The sequence below is a fragment of the Amblyomma mixtum genome, chromosome 3, assembly GCF_055824585.1.
Source record: "Amblyomma mixtum isolate Tamu chromosome 3, ASM5582458v1, whole genome shotgun sequence".
NCBI lineage: Eukaryota > Metazoa > Arthropoda > Arachnida > Ixodida > Ixodidae > Amblyomma > Amblyomma mixtum.
The window spans coordinates 290798801-290822133 of NC_143014.1; the positions used below are offsets into that span (position 1 = coordinate 290798801).

Here is a 23333-nt window from a genome sequence, read left to right on the forward strand (position 1 = left end):
AGCCACGCACGGCTAAGCGCGGGTGCTCGAGCCCGTGGTAACGCACTGTCAATCATCATCCCCTGCGGGGAAGTTCCTGCGGATGCTCAGGAAGCCATGGTATCGCAACTCATCGATATTTGCATGCAGCAGATGCCCCTGAGGGGGAAGGCCGCCGATTTAACAAAATAGATGTTATGAGCAGTGTGGAGGACTGCCTGAAGTTTCGGCTCATGTGGGTGACTTCGAAGCGCGCCACACTGCTCATAACAGTCAGACATGAGTAAAGCAGCCCGAATGAAGCCACCCCAACGCGAAACGAAGAAGGGAGTGGAAAGAGCGCTGAACTGACTAGCGACTTTTATTGGGCGGAACGCGCACAATGTACAGGAAGCCAGTGGCAGAGGTAGTCAGATGCAGTCAACATCACATGGTGTAAAGAGGCTTAAAAGCGAAAAAAATACATAACAGGGTGACAAAGCTAAAAGACGATGGAAAGGGATGGTAAAAGAAAGATAATGTACACTGGATGACTATACAAAAGTTAATGTCACATGATGTAAAGAGGCATAAAAGCGACAAAAGACATAACAGGATGACAAAGCTAAAAGGCGATCGAAAGATTGGTTTAGTTTGGTTTATTGGGGTTTAACATCCCAAAGCGACTCAGGCTATGAGAGACGCCGTAGTGAATGACTCCGGAAATTTCGACCACCTGGGGTTCTTTAACGCGCACTGATATCGCACAGAACTCGGGCCTCTAGAATTACGCCTACATCGAAATTCGACCGCCGCTTCCGGGATCGAACCCGCGTCCTTCGGTCAGCAGCCGAGCACGATAACCACTGAGCCATCGCGGCGGTCTCTTTGGTCCCCTTCAAATTGGGTGTTTATTTATTTTATTTATTTATAAAAAATACCTCCAGCGCCCCCCCCCCCCCCCCTCGGGCATTGTTGCAGGGCGAAACATCATAAAAGCAACAGATGTGTAATACATTACATTAGGCAACTGATGAAATATACTGAGAAAACCCATGGACTATGGGAGAAATGGAAAAAATGAAAACAGCGTCGCAGAAAGACAAACAAGCGCACTACAGACGAGGAGAAAATAACATTTCAAAATACAGCACTGTTTCAGGAGCACAGAATTTGAAGTTGAAGTTGAAAGTTTATTGAGGAATTCAAACAAATTTACAAGCGTATACAGCGAGAGGTCCCATGGTACAGCGCCGCGGGTATGACCTCCCATGAAAATAAATTTCAGTAAGCAACAAAATAGAAAATACGCAACACATTAATTAGCGACGCAGAGGATAAATATAGGTACAGAGAGGAATATGAGTTACTGAAATATATAAATACAAACAATATAATGCAGGCGAATGTAACTTTGGGAATGAACAGTATATAGAACAAAAATACACTAGGGGAATAAATATTGCTACACTGATTGCTACACTGATATTACAGTCATATTAATACTCATTTTTACATCTTACAGTCATATTAAAAGGAGGTTTTGCAAAGCGGTGTAAAAAGATGTGGGAGGGGCAGCAGCAGTTTGCGCTGGCTTATTGTTCTAATCGTGTATTTTTCGTGAAAAAAAAACGATATTTGACTAAGTTTATTAGGGAATTGTACTCGCGCACTCTCAGTGGGTGGTCGGTGAGGGCGGAAGTGTAATATGGCTTATGTATGTATTCTCCTTTTGGATAAACGTGTATGATTCGAATGATTGGGCGAAGGGGAGCAGCGTTTTTTGATAACTCTGCCGCTCTTCTCGATCCTCGCTTATCCAGCATGCATCCCATAAGACTGTCGGAGAATGCATGCAGAAATCAGTTTTAATTACTCTTCATTGTCTCCTTTAAAAAAGTATTCGAAGCTTAATTTTGAACACGCATTATAAACTCTTTGTACGCGGTTTTTTTCTGGAGAAATATGTTGATGTTTTCGTAAAACAGCCCACAGACACACCTACCAAAGTGGTTACTTAGCGCTCCACTGTAAAAATCATGGGCGCCGACAAGAAGTCGAAAACTGGGAAGTTTTATCCATGGCTGTAACGAGACGACTGATTGGAAGGTTGTCGAAGCCTTTAACATTGGCAAAGCCAATGTTAAATTTTAGTCTCCGTTCTATTTATCACTCATTTGTACGAAATTTGAAAGCACTGCTCATGGCAGCCTGTAAATGTTGTTTTCATTGCGTCATGCCTGTACTAAGCTTCATCTCACAACTTCCCTTTCAGTGAAGTCGGACTTTATTCGCGCATGCAATTTGCGAAACTTACCGTCAGTTTTATTCTGCTGGTCCCTCTCGTATCCATCAGTTCTATGGTAAACTCTTTTTTGCTCATTTGTGATTATACAGCATGCTTGCTCCCTACTTCGAGCTGACAATGATTAAATCTGCTCTTTTTTCGCCTTGTGATTTGTAATTTGTGCTTTCGGCCTTCATTTTCCCATTCAGTTTTTAAGGTAGGGCAGAGGTCATGCTTCATTTCGATTCTAGCGAAAAATCATGATGGGTGCTAGAATGATTACGACCATTATTATTTTCGCGGTTGCGGATGCCGATTTTGTAGCTGCAACTATAGACTTGGAAACCTCCCTCAGGCGTGTCGTCTTCCTCTTTTTTTTATACTTGCGTTTTAGTCATTTCGCTCAGATTCAGTTAATTTCCATGGGGTACCTGGTTCAGCGTAGGCGTCGCTGGTTTCAGTGCTGTGGAATGCCGTAAACGAAGACTGCAACTTTAAGGGTTCGTTAAGAAGACTGCGTTCCAGGTGCGCTGGCTGCTGTGTGTGCCGGATGTGGCCTGTCTTCGGAGTGCCCTTCCAGTGGTGCTTTCGTCTACATGGACCTGGAGGCAGCAGCCCTTTTAATACGAGAGGGATAGAAATCTTGCACATCCCCGTTTCTTGCAGAGTGTGAGTTTAACTTCGTTTGTTCATTTTTCGCATTCTTTCAGCACACTCTTCTCAGAAGTGCGCTGATGTGACCACCTTGGTCCATCGGCCACCTTGCGTCGACATTAGAGGCGCACAAACACGTGCGACAAAAACGAAGGGAGCGCGAATGCTCGCGGCCGTCCCGGCTGGCCCCCACCGCGAGCTCTCGCTTCTGCGTCCACCCGAACACCTTTTGTTGCAGCAGCCGCCGGCAGCCAGGTGTCCTCGGCGCCCAGCTGCCAAACTGCCGCTTGCGAAGAGCTGTTTTCAGCTCGCCCTGGGGATATTTCGCACGGGTGTCCCTGCATACGCGCAGCGAAGTGTAGCCCTGTATTCCGTGGCCACCAACACGCAGCGTCGATCGAACCACCTCAAACGCTGCTGCAACTTCAGGAAGCGGCAACGGCCGACCTACTTGTTCCTGATGCCCCGCAGAAGGCATTCAAGGAGGCCTCCTGCCACCCAGCCCTCGTCATCCGCCGCCCTTTCAGGTAGGGGTCCACGCCGCTCTGTCTTGCCTGTGGTTATCCTGCTCTAAGTCTAACTTGCTCCAGTGCTTCCTCATGCTCTCCGCCCCCCCCCCCCCCTCTCTTTTTTCCTTTTTCTTCAACAATGTCAGTCAGAACTGCTCCAAACATGTCCAAGGCGTTTGGCACTCTCCTGTTCCCACACAAGACGGGGCCCGGCTTGGAGCGCCTTCCCGCACTGCAGCCACAGCCATGCCTTGTGCCACGCTACCAACATGGCAGCGGCAAGGCGGTGGTCTTGCCGTTCGTCGACGAGCAACACCAGCCCATCGTCGTCGCCGCAGCCACCAGGAAAATACGGGACAGCCGTCACTATGCGGCCGGCACAGGGTCGTCTAAAGTGGAAGGTCACGGAGCACACAGGCGCCGTCGATGCAGCTGCCACAGAGGTAAATATATGGGCACCCACCCAGATACAGAACACCGTCGCAGAGAGCACCTCACCACGCCCTCTTGTCGCCTTTATACATGATGAGAAGTCTGTGTGTTCTGTGCTACCCGGATGAGATCTGCCTGAGCGAAATACTTGAAGACTTTCTTGATATAACCTGAACAATCTAATTTGATTGTTGTCATGGTAATTCAGTGTCCATAATGCGCTTAATTTTGTAGGACAAAATGTACGAACTCACTAAAATTATGTGCGCGCATCCTACAGTGTGTGCTGCCTACCAGCGCTATTTCGAAAGCATACGATATAAAATCATGCCATGTTATTCTTTTACACTTCAAGGTCGACGATTCCAAACTAAAATTACTCTTAGTGCATATGCATGTAAAGTGACTGCAGTCAACTACATTGTTGCCTGCTACTGACCTAGTAATACTTTTCCGATAATGCAGAAACATCTCCAGCGTAAACCCGAACCAAGTTCGCGAAAGCTCAACTTTATTTCAACGTAGGGTTCCTTCCACGTTCACTCCTAAATATTATGGCGCGAACCGGCTGGTGGATCGCACTGACCTCGGAGCCAGGCACACGTCTCAGGAGCATCACGCGTATTGGGATCTGTACTAAGATTATGATGAATTGCTTCATTGAAGACAGAAGCCTCACGGATACGCGTGCAACGTTTTCGGAGCATTACACATATAAAATCAGTCTTGTGAAAACAAGCTCCTTGCGGTCAATCTTTCCAGTCAAAAGACAGTCGGGGCTACTGTCGTGCACAATTCCTTCGGCTGCTGACCCGTCCACCCGTCACCCTGGAGAAGAGAACTTGCGTTCGCACCGCAACTTGTGGCGACCACCGGCTCAACCAGGGTGGAGACCAGTCCCCCATCTGGAGTCACAAGCGCGGAACCTGCCTACCGCGGAGCCTTGTCTCGGAGAGATGCCTGGAGAACTCGGTGCTCCTGCCGCCCTGCGTGTGAGTAGGGCATTTGAAAAAGCCGACGAACTTTCTATTCTTTCGTTTACCATGCTAGGGGCCTAGAGTACGCGCCGTTCTTAATTGCGGTTTTATTTCACGTTGATCCTGCAGCGCTGTTTAGACCACCTATTCCACACAAGAGGTCACTTTGGCGTATATGCACTGTTATTTTTATGCCGCACACACACTACGCGGCGAGGCACCAATCAATACTGAAAATTAGCGCAAAAACCAGCACTTTTTGTCTGCTTCAAAATGTCAAGTGCACAGTATCTATCGACAAGAAAACGCTCTCGAGTACTGCATGGGCATCACTCTGGCCTCTACGACACTCAGTGTGGTAGCTATGGTTGTATGCAATATTGCGCAGATGTACACACGAGGCGTTCTAGGTTGCAGAATGCTTTTCAGTTCTGTTTTAATCAAAGGACAAACTATTCCCACTCCTGCTAAGACACTTTAGGCAAAGTTCCAGATAACACGCAACACACACACACACACACACACACACACACACACACACACACACACACACACACACACACACACACACACACACACACACACACACACACACACACACACACACACACACACACACACACACACACACACACACACACACACACACACACACACACACATATATTATAAGAGATCGGAAGAGGGCGGAGTGGGTGAGGGAACAAACGCGGGTTAATGATATCCTAGTTTAAATCAAGAGGAAGAAATGGGCTTGGGCAGGTCATGCAATGCGAAGGCAAGATAACCGCTGTTCCTTAAGGGTAACGGAGTGGATTCCAAGAGAAGGCGAACGCAACAGGGGACGGCAGAAAGTTGGGTGGGCGGATGAGATTAAGAAGTTTGTGGGGATACAGTGGCCTCAACTGGCAAAGGACAGGGTTAATTGGAGAGACTTGGGTGAGGCCTTTGCCCTGCAGTGGGTGTAGTCAGGCTGCTTCTGCTACTGATGATGATGATATATATACTCTTGTCTGAGGGCTGAATAAACTCAATGATTGCTAATTCGTTTTCTACTTGTGTCTGGAGCATGTTGCTGAGAGCATCGGATGCAGGTAGATGAGCTGCGCAAATGACATTCGCAAGACGAATAATACGCGACAGGCGAAATTTCTCTTTGATGTCTCATTTGGGGAAGACATCTGCGTGTGTTCCATATAAACCGACTTGTGCAAGAAGGCATCTGCTGGGGCATAATTCACGTGCCATTCGCTGAGGATGTCCAGCGCCACCGGCAAGGTCAATACCGTCGAAGTGAATCGCACTTCCTTGGGACACTCCAGCGGTTGACATTGCATGAACTTGGGCAGATTTCTTGGCACCAGCGAGACATCTGTACCCACATGGCTGCTGACAGAGCCACTTGTTGCTAACACACGCCTTTAAGGAAAAGTTGGCACTTTTTCCAGAGCACCTCACGTCAGAGACTGGGGCAGAAAGCAGGGCCACATTCTGTGTTGGATCTCTAGAGAGACTTCAACAGCGCATTGATAGGCTGGAGTGGCGAAAACGGCTTTGAGGTTCAAACACAAGGAAAATAGTTGTCTCAGTCATACCATCAGCGTCCAGGGCATAGAAAACCTGAACTTTGCCGTAGGTGCGTAAAAGTTATTCGACATAACAGCAGAAAACATATAAAATCCAAAATATGTCACAATATAGGTGATCACGGTTTTGTCAGAGAATTTTGCATGTTTTACCGGATGATTTTTTTCTAATCTGCACAGATTGTTTTTAAAGAGCCGTGAAAGGTACGCTAATGCGACCTGTGCAGTTAGTTAAATTTTATGGCAAGGCAGACATGTCCGTGGTAGCAGGGAGTTAAAGACCGATTAGTTAACTATTAATTGCATGTTAACATTTGGTTTTACAGCACAATGTTATATGACTGAATAGGAGCCATTCATGATTGTAGTTGAACACAGTTGGAAGTTTTCTATGTCGGCACTGTGTTTCTAGATATCGAACGTGGAATTATGCACACAGTGTTTGCGCCGTTCACGTCGTTTTGGCTTCGTCTGCAAGCGCTGTGGATTGCATGATGATTGAAAGAAACCAACGGACCCACCAACAAACCCTAGCAAAATAAGCAAGCACCACAACCAACGCGCGAGAAGCGCCGGAAGTAGTACAGCCGCCCTGCACGCGGGGTAATTGCGTTTAAAGGGCAAAATACACGAAGTTTAAGGGATGCTTAACTTATAACGAAAGCACGCCCGGCAACACCAACTAGAGCAGACCTATTTGATCCCGTTTTGCCTTAAAATGCGACTCCCGCGGCTGCAGTACTGACCTAGCATTGCATGCGAGTGGAGAGGAGGACGTGAATATTAAGGGCTGCTCTGGACGAGAGACGCACGCCCCATTCATAGGGTTGCACTGCATCATGGACTGCCCCTTGTTTTTTTTTCCCGGCAGAGTGTATAGCCCGCTTGCATGAAGCAATATAGACAGTCTAGTATCCAGTATCGCATTATTCGAAGTTTAGATCACGGTGCTAGGAGTGATCTAGACTGAACTGCTGGATTTGAGGAAAGAAAAGGCGCATAAATGGCTCTCTGCCTGTGGACACCTCAAACACACCGTAAGAGAACAACATGAACGCTAGCTGGAAACATGCTTTTAGTAGTCGTCTTTCGTGTTTTTCTCTCATGGCTAAATTCAGGGGTCCACCGGCCAGGTAAGCCAGTTAAGCGTCTTTCGTTTCATCAAATCCAGCGGAGGGTGTAGACTGCTAGTAAAAATAGATTGGGAATTAAACAGTCTAATTTTGTTCGTGGTCAAAATACTCTTCGATTTGAGGAAAGAAAAGGCGCATTACGGGATCACTTAGTAGGTAGGCACTTGAACTTTCGTGGTCTGAAAAAATACCGCAGGCTAGATCGCTGTACGCGCGTGATGCTGATGCGTTACACGGGTGCCATTGTAACCCCTAACATGTGTTTGGCTTCAGCTCCCCGCCACAGCTAGACTGCGTTACACATGAGATACCTGTGCGTTACATGGCTGCCGTTGTAACCAATAACTTGTGTTAAGCTCGAGCTAAGCTATTACAGCTTTCGCTCAAAATAATCAAGCAGCACTCCTTGAGAATCGAGTCTTCCTGCGCATTTTCCTCTTCTTCACCGGAGACAGACTGTCAACCTAAAGAGGCAAGCAACACTCTTAGCTCAGAGCCACGACGCCAAAGAAACACTGCTGCGTTTCGGCACTTAATTACGAGACTGAGGCACTATTGTACCGAAACGACGCGAAGAATGGGACAGGAAGAGAAGTGACAGACACAGCGCCGAACTTCCAACTGAGTGTATTTCATGCGATTACGCAGTAAGTACAGAAGGCATACAACACAAGCAAAACAACGTCAGTCTAATATCGCTACGCTTAATATGGCCCGTATCTAAGAAGCCCATCTCTTTATTCGATAGGCGAAGCGGAGGAACGCTCATGCTCTTGTCGCCTCTTTTGTGGTTAACAAAAGCTTTGCACAGTTTTCGTTTTCGTTGACGTGCATGCGTGTGAAGCACTTTGCACTTTCAAATTGAGGAGTGCATTCGCACGCTGTCACATGCTTGGCTAGTGTAAGTCGTCCAGACTGGCCGTTGCCTAAATGACAGATTAATAGAGCACGCGAACGATGTCAGAGTTGGCTGAGGTATTACACTAGGCAAGCACATGACAGCTTGCGAAGGGATTCATCGGTTTGATAAATTCAAGGCTTTGCACGTATGCAAGTCTAACGGAAACGAGAACACTACGAAGCTTTTGTTATCCACAAAACAGGCGACAAGAGCGTGAGCGTTCTTTCGCTTCGCCTGTCGAATAAAGTGATAGGCTTCTTAGATATGGACCAGCAAGTGTGACGATATTGAACTGATGTTGTTTTGCTTCTGTTGTATGCCTTCTGTACTTATTTCTTTATTCAATACTGCAAGCCTTGTACAGGTCCAGCAGGGTGGGTTAAATGGCAAACAAAACAATAATAACAATGTTAATAAACATCAAAGTGTGGCGAAAGGCAATAAAGAATCATTCCAATCGGTTACAGTGCGTGGAAAAAATGAAAACTTGAATAAATCTGTTCGTTCAAAATACGGCGTCAGAGAATTAGGTTGATGGTGGCGTGTATACCTCGCCGTTGAAAGCGACAGATTGGGGCAGGGTTAGTAGCTAGATCTAGATCTTAGTAGCTAGATTCCAAAGCAAGTAAAGAAATTCCAAGTGTAAATTTTTTCTTCGCTGTGCAAGGCATTGAACACCATTAACCTGCATTATTTTAGAGGGTGAGTCATACAGGGAAAATATAGAGTAAAATAACCCCAGGTGGTCGAAATTTCCGGAGCACTTCACTACGGCGTCTCATAGCCTGAGTCGCTTTGGGACGTTAAACCACATAAACCAAACCAAACCAAACATTACAGCTTTTCTCTGTACCTTTTCTAGGCGGGTGATATTGTGTTTAGTAAAGGGGTCCCAGAAAATGCATGCGTATTCGAGTCTTGATCTAATTTGAATTGTGAGCAAGTAATTTTACGCTAGGAGTAGGATTTTTAAGCTCATGTCTTAAGAAGTATAGTTTACGGAGTGTGGAAGAGCAGACGTTATCTATGTGCAAAATTCCATGATAAAGTGTTAGTAAGTGTGACACTCAAATACTTATATTTAGTCTTCCAGAAAAGGTGACGAACCTAGCCTATAGTTAAAAAAAGCGGAGCTTTTTTGCGCTAGAAGCGAAGAAAGACGATATCGCATGAAATGTAGTCATTTGTAAGTTCGGTGCTGTGTCTGTCGCTTCTTGTCTTCCTGTCCTGTTTTTGGCCCCGTTTCCCTGCTATAATCATGAACCAACTAACCAAACAATCTTCCGTTTTGCTGACACATTGTTCGGCATGGCAGCGCCGCATGTGGTGGTGGTAAAAACGTTTATTTCCTCTGAAAAGAGAGAGCTACATGGAGGTTGCTCTGGGTTCAGGCTTGGAGTCCTTCAGGAGTAACTAGTATGGGACCCCAGTGGCTTCCGCTGCCGCAATTGCTCGTTCGACCTTCGCCCTTTGGACTTTCAGGTCGGAAGAGGCGAGTAGGGTCGCCTACCAGTCCTCCCGGGTGGGGTTGGGGTTTGGAGTAAAGACAGGGTTGGAGGGGCACGCCCAGACCATGTGGTAGAGGTCCGAGGACCTCTCACCACAGTGCGGGCACTCCCCGGAAAAGGCAGGGTCAAAGTGCTTTAGCGAGGCCGGGAACATCATGGTGTTCGTGACGAGGGAGGAACAGACGTTCTTCCGCTCTCGTTAATCCTTTACACGAGTGGGGGTACAGTTTGTCTATCTTGGTACAATTGAGTTATTTTCCTGAAAGTGTAGGCAGGCGTGGCTTCCGCTACTTCTTCAGAGGAGGCGGCGGACGACGTTTCCGGGTTAGAGCGCGCGGGCGTCTGCGTCTGCTGCCTCGTTTCCTCCTAGCCCTGAGTGGGCCGGATCCCAGACTATGAAGCGGTGGGATGGACACCCTGCGTATGAGCTGTTTTGCAGTAGCCAGTAGGCCAGGTACGCGACCCAGCCCTATTGGAGGTTCCGACACGCCCCTCACGAGTCGGTTATGATTGTCTAGGAATCGGAGTACGTTGCCGCTAACGCGATGGCGACTTCCTCTGCTTGGGTTACGTTTCGGGCTTTGAAGGTGAGCCATGTTTACCGTTTTGAACTCGGGAATCACCGCCGCCGTGTGCCACCCGCCTTGGTGCGTGCCGGACGCGTCCACGTAGTATACCCGGGTTTCCTTCCGTAGTGGTGAGCTAAGGCCTCTGCCCTGGCCATGCGCCTACCCTTGTGGTCGTCCTTGGACATTTTAATCGGGAGAGGTCTTACATGCAGGGCGTAACGTCACACCTCTGAGAATCTTACTCTCTCCTCGGTTAGAGTCGTGTGTTCTATGTGTAGACGGGCTAATAGGCGGCGTCCCGACGGCGTCTGCGATAATCGCGTGTACTGACCTGTGAGGTGGGCTTCTCTTAGTTCCTCGAAGGAGTTCGTCATACCCAGACCTTGGAGTCTCAGGTTAGACGTGGTTAGCGGGACGTCGAGCCTTCTTCGCCATTTTGCGTGGGATCACCTCGATGATGTTCTGGTCGTGTTTGTTGAGGCGGAGATAGGGGGGTCCAGTATAGGATTCTGCTTGTTAGAAAGGTATTGGCCAGCCGCAGAGCGTCTTTGCTTCGGAGTCCCCCTTTCTTGTTCGAGACTCTGCGGACCATTCGGTCCACCTGATCTGCCACCTTCTTTAGCTTGTTGAGCGTGGTATTTGCCAGCTTACGCTGGTGGATGAAAAGACCTAGGCCTCTAATTTCTTTTCTTTTGGGTATCGGTTCAGATCCAAGTGTCAGTTCTACCTTGTTAGTGCATTTTTTGTAGGGGGAATGTGCACGAATTCGGATTTTTTTCGGGGAGCAATGAAGGCCTCATCTTTTCGAGTACTCGTTCACCGCGGTGGCTGCCTCCTGCAGGCTGGACTCCATTTGCCCGAGAGAGCCCTGCATGGCCCATATGGAGATGCCGTGCGCGTACTGCTCACCCGGGACTTCATCCACGTTGACCGGCAGGTTCTTTATTGCCAATTTGAAAAGCAGGGGGCATAGCACCGCTCTCGGTGGCGTCCCTCTCGTGCCTAATAGAAAAGGACTGTGTTCCACGTTCTGGATCCTCACGCAGGCCTGTCCGTCCGTGAGGAAGCGTTTGATGTACTCGAAAGCGTTCTCGCCGCGCCCCGTCTCTGAGGTGTGTCAGTATCACCTCGTGTGTCACATTGTCGAAGGCTCCCTTCAGATCTGGGGCCAGCACTATTTTATCCCCGTTCGGATGTTCGATCGGGATTAGTGGCGCCCTGCTGAGCTGCAGCAGGACGTCCGGTGTGGAATTATTTGGCCTGAAGCTGTACATCGAGTCGGCGAAGACTCGTTTGTTTTCGAGGTACACGGATAGTCTGTCTCTGACCATAGCTTCCATCAGTTTGCCCACGCACGGTGTGAGAGAAATAGGTCTGAGGTTATGCATATCTATGGCCTTGCCCGCCTTGGGGGTGGAAGTTATCAGCGCTGTCTTCCACTCCGTAGGAAGTGGAGTTGCGCCTATCCAGATTGAATTAGTGTTCCAGGAGGGATTCGTATGCGTGGTCCGGCAGATTGGCTAGGAGTTTTACCGAGATCCCGTCCCTTCCTGGCGCGGTCCCGCGTTTCATCCTCGCTAGGGCGGCCTTGAGTTCGTATATTTTGAAGGGTTGGTCCACCTCTGCCTTTTAGGCTCCACTGTGCCTATAAGCTTCTCCCCTTGGATCTTGGGTCGCGCTCAGGTACTGGTCTCGAAGCTTCAGTGCGAGCTGGGCCGAATTTCTTTGAAATGTGTGTATCGCCCTCTGCAGGTGCTTCTTCGTCTCGGTGCGCGTCTGGATTGTATCTATGAGCTCCCGGAAGAGGCGCCACTTGTTTTTGCTAGGCATCTGCCTAGCGGCCGCGTTGCACCTATCTACCCAGTTCGCGTCCGCGAGTTGCGCCGCGTATTCCGCCGCCTCTTTAGTGATCGCCGCGATCCGAGCTCTTAGCATTCGGTTTGCTTCTGTCTGTGCCATCTTTTGACCATGCTACGTCTGGCTGCCCAGAGGTGGAGGAGGTGGATGTACACGTCCGTCACCATCTCTGAGAGCTTTACCTGCGTCTCCGTCGAACGCAGGTTGGTCAGCAGCTGTTTGGTCCAGGCTTGATATCCCTGCTCCTGTATTGAGCTGACCTCGCATTCCTTTCTGAATTTCGTCCAGTCCGGCAGCATAGTGTGCCCCGTCGGTCTGGTAAGGGGTTTCGTACGGATCGTTATGTTGATGAGGCAGTGGTCACTACCGAGGGTTTCCTCCGTATTCGCCCACTCCACTCGGCTCGCGTTTTTCGTGAAGGTTAAATCGGGACACGTGTCCCTCTGCGCCGAGTTCTCTATCCGCATGGGGCACAACAGGTCGGTGTGTAGGGTTAGGCCGAACGCGAACGCCGCCTCCGCTAGCTTCCGTCCTCGTATGTCCTCTCAATGATAGCCCCATGAGGGGATCTGCGCGTTGAAATCTCCCATTGCTAGTAGCGGGTCTAGTCCCGCTTCCCTAATAGTTCTGCTCAGGAGTGTGCAGAAGGTTACGTGTTTTGTTTTAGGTGGGCAGTACACGTTCAGGATGCGGAGCGGCGAATCCTCCTTCCTGATTGGCGGGAGAGTCACCATCGCGTGCGAAAAGCTGGTTTGTGATTCCAGATCTAAAAAATTTGCAGTGAAATTTTTGTGCACGAAGATGCACGTTAGGGGGTCGAGATGGAACTTTTTGTAGTTTTTGAGGCTCACCTTCCCGCCAGGTTCCTGTACGGCCACTACTGCCGGAGTATGCTCGTACGTAGACAGGTGCATCCTAAGGTCCGCTCTCTTAGTCCTCGATTTCAAGCCTCGACTATTCCACTGTATTAATGTTAAGGGATTCTCTTTAGTTTGTCTCGCCATGCTGTATCCGGAGCTTGTTGTTATTCTGGAGGGAAAATTGCTGTTGCTGCTCTTCCTCCTCGTCCTCGCTGATAACCCTACGCATCCTGTAGGTTCGGGCATTCTTGAGTCTCCTCGTGTTATCGCATCTGCGAACCGTCATCGCTTTCGCTATCTGTTGTGAGACTATGGTGGGAATGGGTTTCTGGATCCTTCTCATCATAGCTTCTAGTTCTAGGTTCTAGACTAGACTAGACTAGGCTTCTAGACTAGGTTCTGCGTCGCTTTCCATCGCCTCCTCTTGCTGAGGTGGCTGGGGTTTAGCCAGCGCACTTTCTACTTTTCTCGTTATCGCCTCGATCTACGCTTTTAAGGCCGCTATCTGGTTTCGTAACTCGGTTTCTGGTTGCTGCTAATTCGCACCAGGAGGAAATGCATCGGCGTGCCTGACTAGGTAAAGCGACAAGCGAGACTGGCCGCTGTTATTGCCGTCTCCGCTTTTTTTTTCACTATGTACTCCTTTTCACATTTCCTTTTTTTCATTGCAGCCCTGTTTCTACAGGACCAGCGAGAAGCGTTCTGATCGGCGGATTTTCTGCAGGAATCTACAGCGCATGCACAGAACAGTCCAACACGCACGCAAGCTCACATACCCAACAATTCTGGACAAAAGCATTTTTGAACGTGAAAGAGTTTACGAACGCATCTTTTTCGTAAATTGGAAGATTTCACTATAACAACCAACATATCCGCAGATTTCACGTCGGCAGGCGTGCATTTTTTGCTATTGATGCTTTTCCGATCGGCGAAAGCGCTCCTCCATTGGTTTCTTATGGCAGTTTTAACTCCACGGTGTGAGCGACGGAAAAACTTTAAAAGAAAAACTTTGCTAGACATCAGAAGAATGGACCATTGCCTTCAATATTTACATAATGGTATCTTATACTTTTCCAATATTCAAATTTTTTCCATAATGTTGAACATGCAAGTATTAAACAGTGAAGATTTATTAACCACGGTGTAAGAGTAGAAAGTGATTTTTTCTTTACAGATTTTAATTTAAACTATGAGAGATAGGTCGGCGGGGTCTGCTTAGCTGGATTGTACAACCAGGCGGACAATATATACCTCATATAGAAAAACAATGAGATGAATCATTATCTTTATTTGCCTAATGAACTTCTTTATTTTTTAGTTCAGGAGGTGAGGTTATTTTGCATAATTTATGGCTGCAAACAACGAAGGTGAGCCCGTTTTAAATTTCCTTAATCGGTAAAATGGTTAGAAATAAGGGAAGTCAAAATGCGAATTTCAAAGCTTGTCGAGCTAGGTTTCTTGCATTGCCTAATTATAAAAGACGTCATGTGCGTGGTATCGTCTCCAAAATCAATTTAACTTCTACATCCTTAAATACAGAAATTGCGCCTGTTTGTGACGCATAAGAAGTGCGAGAGGCGCGATTTTATGAATAAGTTATGTTGCAAAGCCAACTAAACGCGCATTCAAATGCGTATTTTTGACGTTGTATTTTCCAACCACATTGCCTATTAACAAAATTAAAAAGCAGGGCTCACCTTCGATGTCGACGGCCATCAATTTCGCACTACAACCTTGCTCCTTAAAATAAAAATTTAGAAGTTGACTAGTTAAGTTAATTAGTCGACTAATTATAGACCCATATGATGAAGATAATGTCCGCCGGGCTTTACAATATGCTCGACTGCTGACCCGAAAGACGCGGGTTCGATACCGGCCGCGGCGGTCGAATTTCGATGGAGGCCAAATTCTAGGGGCCCTTGTACTGTACGATGTCAGTGCACAGGATCTTCAGGTGGCCGAAATATCCTAAGCCTTTCACTGCTGCGTCCCTCATACGCGGAATCGCATCGGGACGTTAAGCCCCCATAGACTATAAACCATAGTACCTCTTCGTACTTCTTTCAAACGCGGAAAGATGGAGCCACACGATGTAGGCTTGTCAAGTTGTCGAACTACGGCGGCCGTACTGCAGGTGTTGCGGTATAGTTCGGTGCCGCGGCATGTAGGTGTGCTTGTTTAAGTGCCGCCAGGCAGAGGAGGATTGAAACTGCCATCGACACCGTGTCATTTCATGTTACTCCGTGTTGTACTTGCTGGGACTGCATTAATGGACTGAAAAGCAGTGGGGACACCGTGCTATGGTCCTTCGGAGCTTGTTATAAATACGTTCATTGCAGCGTTTTTTCGTTTATCCACACGACTGCCGACAGCGTGACGAACTATACCGCCGCTTCATGATAAACGGTCGGATTCAACGCGCACGCTACCATGTTTGGGTCAAAGAACCTGGGCGTACATTTAACCATTGCTTAAGCAGTGTAATTAGCCGGCGCTGTCACGACATTAGGTTAAGTGTGCAGAGAACATGCTTAACTTAGGCGACCTAGGTTCTTTGATGTGCACAGAAATCTGAGCGTGTTTCCACATTTCGCCTGCTTCACAAATACTGCCTCCGAAGCCAGGAATCGGAAACGCACTCTCGTGCTCGGTAGCAGAACGCCTCCGGTGCTGTACGCGCCAGCGCCGGCAGCAAAGAAGCCAAGAATACTCTTAGCTAACCAATGTGAAAATGATTTGCGAAAATGCCCTTGCCGTTCCTCGCACAGGGCTCATTTTTTACGCCGACACCGACGATGCTGAAAGACCGGCGTGCACGCAAAAAGGATAAACTACCTGTGGTTGGAAACTGGGCTTGCTTCACGTTTTAGGCGAATAATTGCAGTGGGCCTGTTAAAGTGACTATGTTGCCAATAGTAATGTTCTGGCACAAAATGCTCCTAACATCATTCGAAAGTTGTAAAAATCATGCAGCTGCATATTTGTTTTAAACATTTCCGGCGTATTTGCTGCCTTTCATACCACCGTGCATTGTGGCACCAAAATGCACAGCTGTTGCAAACTGCTGGAGGCCCTGAGATCGCCGATCAAAACTGCTACGCCAGCATGAAATCTCGCACATAGCGCGTCTATGTAGGAGTTTTTTCGAAAAATTAGTGATACACATAAACTAGGGAGAGTCCAGACCACCGTTAGTAGCGCGAATTATTTTGTTTGCTGGCATGACGATCTCCAGATTTTTCACATTGGGGATACCTTAGTGGTTACGGCGCTCGGCTAGTGTGCCCGAGGACATGGATTCAATCCCGGCTGTGGCGACCGCGTTTCAGTAGGGTCGAAACGCAGAAGGCACCCGTGTGCAGTGCGCCGTTAGCGCACATTAAAGAAAAACTACAGAGAATGTTTACTACATCCGAATCGGAGCCAAAGCACGGATGACTGCTACGTAGAAGACGACGGTGAGCAGGCAGTGCCGCGGGACGGAGCTGATGGAAGTTGATGAAGACGACGCTCTCCAACGCACAGCGCAAGAGTGCGGTACAGTTTAACACGAGACGTGTTGCCAGCGGCGATAGTATAGTGGTGTCGCTGAGCGGCCCTTAAAGGAAATCTGTTCGCGCAGCTGCGGGTTTGACTCCCAATTATGGATATTTATTCAATTTCTTTTTCTCTTTTCCATGGTTTGACCGCTAACTCAGCTGAAGGACAAAACTAGGCACCCGGCGATCGAACCACGAGGTCCCGTAGCGAAGCTTTCGCTTCAATATCAGGTCGTCTGAATTAGTCCGTAGACGACCAGCACGGCTTCCCTCATATAGCCTATGTGTCGTTTCGGGACGGTAAACTGCACAATTCACTGTATTCATTAATCCATGGTGGCCGTAACGGCCATTCTGTGTCACAAACAAGCGTATTACAACACATGGGGTTGCCGAGAGATGTGATTTAGTGCATTCGTATGATTAGGCACAAAACACAGTCGCAGCATCATGGGCAATTTTCAGGTAGCCAAGGAGCCAAACTGTGGCAGTACTTGGAAGCTCTATATTCGTCTTCTTGGAAGACGAATACAGTCTACGTATTCGTCTTCTTGGAAGACGAATACGTAGACTTCTCAGAAACATGCATCCACTAAATTCCAAACTGATAACTATATAAGAGACACGGTGGCTTAGTTGCAGTATCTTAATCTGCTCTGGTGATTACCGTGCGCCACATTTCCAGGCGAGAATGCACCGAAGGAAAACATGGCGTTCGATCCCAACAAGTCTTCTAGACCGAACTGCAGCTGGATATAAGGCACGCATTACCCATAGTCGTGTTGAGTCTGCTTCCGGACTCTGCTCGACTTCGTAGGCGTTGCCGCAACAATCAACAAATCACAGCCACCGGAACACGACGACCGTACACGGGCTCCGAACATGCCTCCACGGCAGCTTGCACAATGATCACCGCGGGTGGTACCAAACCGCGACACAAAACCCAAGTTTTAGCGTAACTTGTTAGTGCATGGCGCCCACTGCAATGTAAAAGCAGAGAACCTAACGCTCACGCATTGAGATGCGCTCTGGCAGCACAAAACGTGCAGAAACACAGCTTGACACGCCACCGCAAGCCGCTTAGCTCCGTCTGCCATTCAGCAACCGAATGGCCCACGCCTCGCAGCATTTTCTGTCGTGGTGGGATGAACATTTCATGATGAAAATGAACCTTAAAATTGAAGACAGCATTGTTCTCTTACATACCTGCAATAAGTTGCTCAGATTAATCCTTTTGGTATCGGTCGTTACGTGCAGTTCCTTGCAGGAGCCATTGTGGTACGCCTACTGCAAGCGGATGGCCCAATGGAGCTCTGGGCCGACGCCATGTGCTGCCTCCTGGCTAGGGTCAGCGCACACACCGAGGGTGCACTTCTTGTTCTGCTTTGGGCGGCAGGAGCCATCGCTGGAGGCACCCTGCGTGGAACTGGTCCGAAGCGGGAGACCCTGCCATCTAGGAGGACGTGGAGCGGAAACGAGGTGGCCCCAAGCTGGGTTGCCTACTCTTCTGTCTTCCCGTGTGCACTGCCTACCCACAGCAGCGGAGGCGAGGAGGCGGCTCCGACAAGCTGCGTCGCACCGCTCCTCAGTCGTCCCGTGTGCACTGGGTACCACCAGGAGCGGAGACGAGGAGGCGGCTCCGACAAGCTGGGGTGCCCCGCTCCTCTGTCATCCCGCGTGCAAGGGCAACCACCAGGAGCAGAGACGAGGAGGCGGACACGACAACCTGGGTTGCCCCGCTCCTCTGTCGTCCCTTGTGCACTGGGTACCACCAGGAGCGGAGACGAGGAGGCGGACACGACAACCTGGGTTTCCCCGCTCCTCTGTCGTCCCGTGTTCACTGGGTACCGCCAGGAGCGAAGACGAGGAGGCGGACCCGACAACCTAGGTTGCCCCGCTCCTGTGTCGTCCCGTGTGCACTGGATACCACCAGGAGCGGAGACGAGGAGGCGGCTCCGACAATCTGGGGCGCCTCGCTCCTCTGTCGTCCCGCGTGCAGAGGCTACCACCAGGAGCGGAGACGAGGAGGCGGGCCCGACAACCTGGGTTGCCCCGCTCCTCTGTCGTCCCGTGTTCACTGGGTACCGGCAGGAGCGGAGACGAGGAGGCGGCTCCGACAATCTGGGGCGCCTCGCTCCTCTGTCGTCCCGCGTGCAGAGAAAACCACAAGGAGCGGAGACGAGGAGGAGTACCCGACAACCTGGGTTGCCCTGCTCCTCTGTCGTCCCGTGTGCACGGGGTACCGCCAGGAGCGAAGACAAGGAGGCGGACCCGACAACCTGGGTTGCCCCGCTCCTGTGTCGTCCCATGCGCACTGGATACCACCAGGAGCGGAGACGAGGAGGCGGCTCCGACAATCTGGGGCGCCTCGCTCCTCTGTCGTCCCGCGTGCAGAGGCTACCACCAGGAGCGGAGACGAGGAGGCGGACCCGACAACCTGGGTTGCCCCGCTCCTCTGTCGTCCCGTGTTCACTGGGTACCGCCAGGAGCGGAGACGAGGAGGCGGCTCCGACAATCTGGGGCGCCTCGCTCTTCTGTCGTCCCGCGTGCAGAGGCTACCACCGGGAGCGGAGACGAGGAGGTGGACCCGACAACCTGGGTTGCCCCGCTCCTCTGTCGTCCCGTGTGCACGGGGTACCACCAGGAGCGGAGACGAGGAGGCGGCTCCGACAATCTGGGTCGCCCCGCTCCTCTGTCGTCCCGCGTGCAGAGGCTACCACCAGGAGCGGAGACGAGGAGGCGGACCCGACAACCTGGGTTGCCCCGCTCCTCTGTTGTCCCATGTTCACTGGGTACCGCCAGGAGCGGAGACGAGGAGGCGGCTCCGACAATCTGGGTCGCCCCGCTCCTCTGTCGTCCCGCGTGTAGGGGCTACCACCAGGAGCGGAGACGAGGAGGCGGATCCGACAACCTGGGTTGCCCCGCTCCTCTGTCGTCCCGTGTGCACTGGGTACCACCAGGAGCGGAGACGAGGAGGCGGCTCCGACAATCTGGGGCGCCTCGCTCCTCTGTCGTCACGCGTGCAAGGGCTACCACCAGTAGCGGAGACGAGGAGGCGGCCCCTATAATCTAGAGATATCCGCCCTTCTGTCGGGCCACGGTGACCAGCTATACACCCACCACCAATACTTCCGGGTGGCGGCGCAGCTGGAGGAGTGGTGGTGCAAATGTGGCAGCTAGGAGTTGCCATCGGCTGCTGTACCAGGTTCCGCTGCCAGTACTGCTTCCCGACCAGTGTCTAGACAACGAGGATCACCTTTTTATACATGTTTGCTTGCTTTCAATTAATTTGCGGCATCTATCACCGTGCGGGCTGCGACGAGTGAAAGCAATGAAAAATCATTTCCTGCCTTTGATATTGAAGACCGTGGCCTCTTCAAAGGTGAAAGGAGGCGGGAATGAAGTTCTAGTCGACTCTTGCTCCAGGAGTAGAGTTTTTGTTGCGATGTTAGTGGGTTTAAATAGCAAACTATTTGCAGAGCTAGAGCAGGCTAGGTAGCTATAGGGAGGAAACGTAGCCCCCTCCTGAGTAATTCTATGGAAATATTAGGGGTAAAAATTTAGTGTGAAAAAATTTTTTTTCTCGTCAAGGAACAGTTCAATAGAATTTTGTTTTGTTGTTGATCTGACCAAATTTACGGCACTGTGAATGCGAATGGTAATATTAAGAGGGCAAGCAGATTACCTGAAGCGAAATCAGAGCCAGGTCGCCTAGCCTGTGGGTGCGTAAGAAAAGTGTATGCTGCTTTTATATGTTCGTATGTTTGCCCAGTTAAGCCTGTTCGCTTAGTACGTAACTCGCGTTCCGAGAAGGGGGTGTAGGCATGCGTTTCCTCCTAACGGTATTTAATGTCATTCGTAAAGACCGGGGTGACATTACGTGGTGACAAGGTATTTATAGCTTTTTAATCTCCTCCTGGATCTGCTTATTTGGGAAAGAACTTGTAGCAGCGGTAGTGACAACTGGCTCTTGAAAAGAAGTGACTGCAATGCCAGAAACGGGTACATTGACACGTGAAAAAGCTTGAGAACCATGAAAGCAGTTTTTTCAAAAGCGAACGCACCAACTGCTTTAGCGATCAGGGGCCATGAAACGCTGCCAGGAATGTGAACGCCCAATTGCTGACAGCAATCCCTATGGGCCATTTTCATCCTCTATTGTTGAAAGTTATCTCGCGCACGGGACCTGTTCAATTTTATTAACTTTTAATTTATACTCAATCGTTAACCGAACCAAGCTGGTAACCGAACCCAATTAAGTTAGAATGCTGTTTGAATGGAATCTTTTCACAGAAGGATACGTGCAGTAGGGTCTTGAACCGAGCAATGACATTTTCCGTGAGCCTTCAACTGCTCAAACTTTCCCATGTTATGATGTGCAGAAAAGTAGAAGAAAATAGTAGCTCTTGCACTGGAGTCCTTCAAGACGCAGCGTGACTGATACGCATAGCGAGGTTGACACGTTTCTGGTGCGCCGCAGGCACAACGCGAAGTCACCTCCACTAGGCCTCTCTGATTGGTGACTGAGCCTTTCTGGTTCAGTTCGGCCAATTCCACGAGGAACGCGAGCCTTATTATACCAGGCATCTTATACAACAATCCTACTTCTTTACCTGCTAGGTAGTTAATAAGTAGCTATAAAAGTTGTACATTTACCCTGGGACTTCCTGTCACTGTCCATTCAGCCAATCGCCCATGAGCGTATACAGCACTGTCATGGGCCAGCGGATGAACGCGGCAATTTGCTTGTTCACCAGATCAGTAAGCCACGTCGATACCGACGCCGTTTTGATGCGGTGGCATTAGAAGTTCCGTTCTCTAGAAAGCCGTCGGGGCCCGTATTTGTCCCGAAATTGGCATAGACCGAGACGGTCGTGACGGAGTCAGGACGTCACGTCATTCCTCGTGCACTTTCGCTGAAAAAAAGAAAAGTGGTGAAGCAGAATCCAACCGCTGTCCTTTGGGTCGCGAGCCGTGCTCGCTACCTCTATACCACTTACGAGCGTTTGTTCACTGCTACATTTCAGAGGATGTTTGAGAGGCTGCGATATTTCGGCGATTATGGTGCTCGGCTGCTGACCTGAAAAGCGCGGGTTCGATCCAAGCTGCTGTGGTCGAATATTTCTGGAGGCGAAATTCTAGAGGCTTGTGTTCTATGCGATGTCAGTGCACGTTAAAGAACCCCGCGTGGTCGAAATTTCCGGAACCCATCACTACGGCGTACCTCATAGCCTGAGTCGCTTTGGGACGTTAAGCCACCATAAACCATCCAGTGAGTTTGTATGTCCACTAAGAGTAATTACACCCGCCGCGGTGGCGCAGTGGTTACGGCGCTCGGCTGCTGGCCCGAAAGACGAGGGCTCGATCACGGCCGCGGCGGCTGAATTTCGATGGAGGCGAAATTCTAGAGGCCCGTGTACTGTGCGATGTCAGTGCACGTTACAGACCTCCAGGTGGTCGAAATTTCCGGATACCTTCACTACGGCATCCCTCATAGCCTGAGTCGCTTTGGGACGTTAAACCTCAATAAACCAATAAACAACTAAGAGTAATTACAGCTACCTATCAGCGACCTCGAAATGTAAAAGGAAGATCTGACGCGATTTTGGTATACGATGATTTCGAAACAGCGCCAGTAAACAACCAACACTGCAGCAAGGGCGCATAGAATATCAGACAGTTTGTACATTGGATTCTACCACGAAATCAAACACATTTTGAAGACTAGATTACATTGCTATCGTTCTAGTTTTGTCATTCGGTCTCATCCAGAACAAGAAAGATTTCATAAAGCATTTCGTTCAGGCAGATCTTACCCGTACAGCACACACAGCACACAGTTCTCTTTTATATACCAATGGCTATGACAGGGCGCGTGATATGTGCTCAGAGCCGCTATGCTCTGAGTCTGAGTAGGTGTCCACGCTTACCTTTTTGGTAGCTGCACCGGCGGTGCCCCAGTGCTCAATGGCCTTCCATCTGAAACTGGACACTGCGGCGACGGTACCACAAGGGCTGTCGCTCGGCTGCAACGAGTAGGACGGTGTTGTGTTGCTCGTCGACAAAAGGCCAGACCTCTTCCTGGTCACGGTCAATGTTGTGCTTAGGCATGGGAGGCGGCTGAGGCTTCAGTCGGGAAAGGAGCTCCAGGCCGGGCCCCGCGTTGTGAGGGAAGAGGCGAGCGTGAGTGCCTTGGACATGCCTTTAGCCGTTCCGATCGACTTAGCCTGGTGCGAAAAAATGAAGAGAGAGAGGACGCGTGCAGACCCGGCAGGGCCTGGACCACAACCTGAATAAGCAGTGGATGAACGGGGCTGGGTGCTAGGACGTCTCCTCGAACACACGGTGCAGTGGATCGGGAACAGCTCCAAATGCTAGGGCGGCCTTCGCTGCTTCCGAAAGTTGCAACAGCGTTTGAAGAGGTTCGATCGATGCCGGCGTGCTGGTGGTCGCGGGAGACACGGCTACCCTTCGCCCGCATATGCGGAGTAACCAGTGTGCACCACGGGCTATCTGAAAACAACTCTGCGCAACCGTAAATTTGGCAGCTCGGTGCAGAGAAC

At 49.8% G+C, this 23333-nt stretch overlaps 1 pseudogene; it reads left to right on the top strand.

Moving 5' to 3' along the window:
- Positions 1–3062: 3062 nt before the first annotated feature.
- LOC149355146 (uncharacterized) lies at positions 3063–19843 on the top strand (annotated as a pseudogene).
- Positions 19844–23333: the final 3490 nt, after the last annotated feature.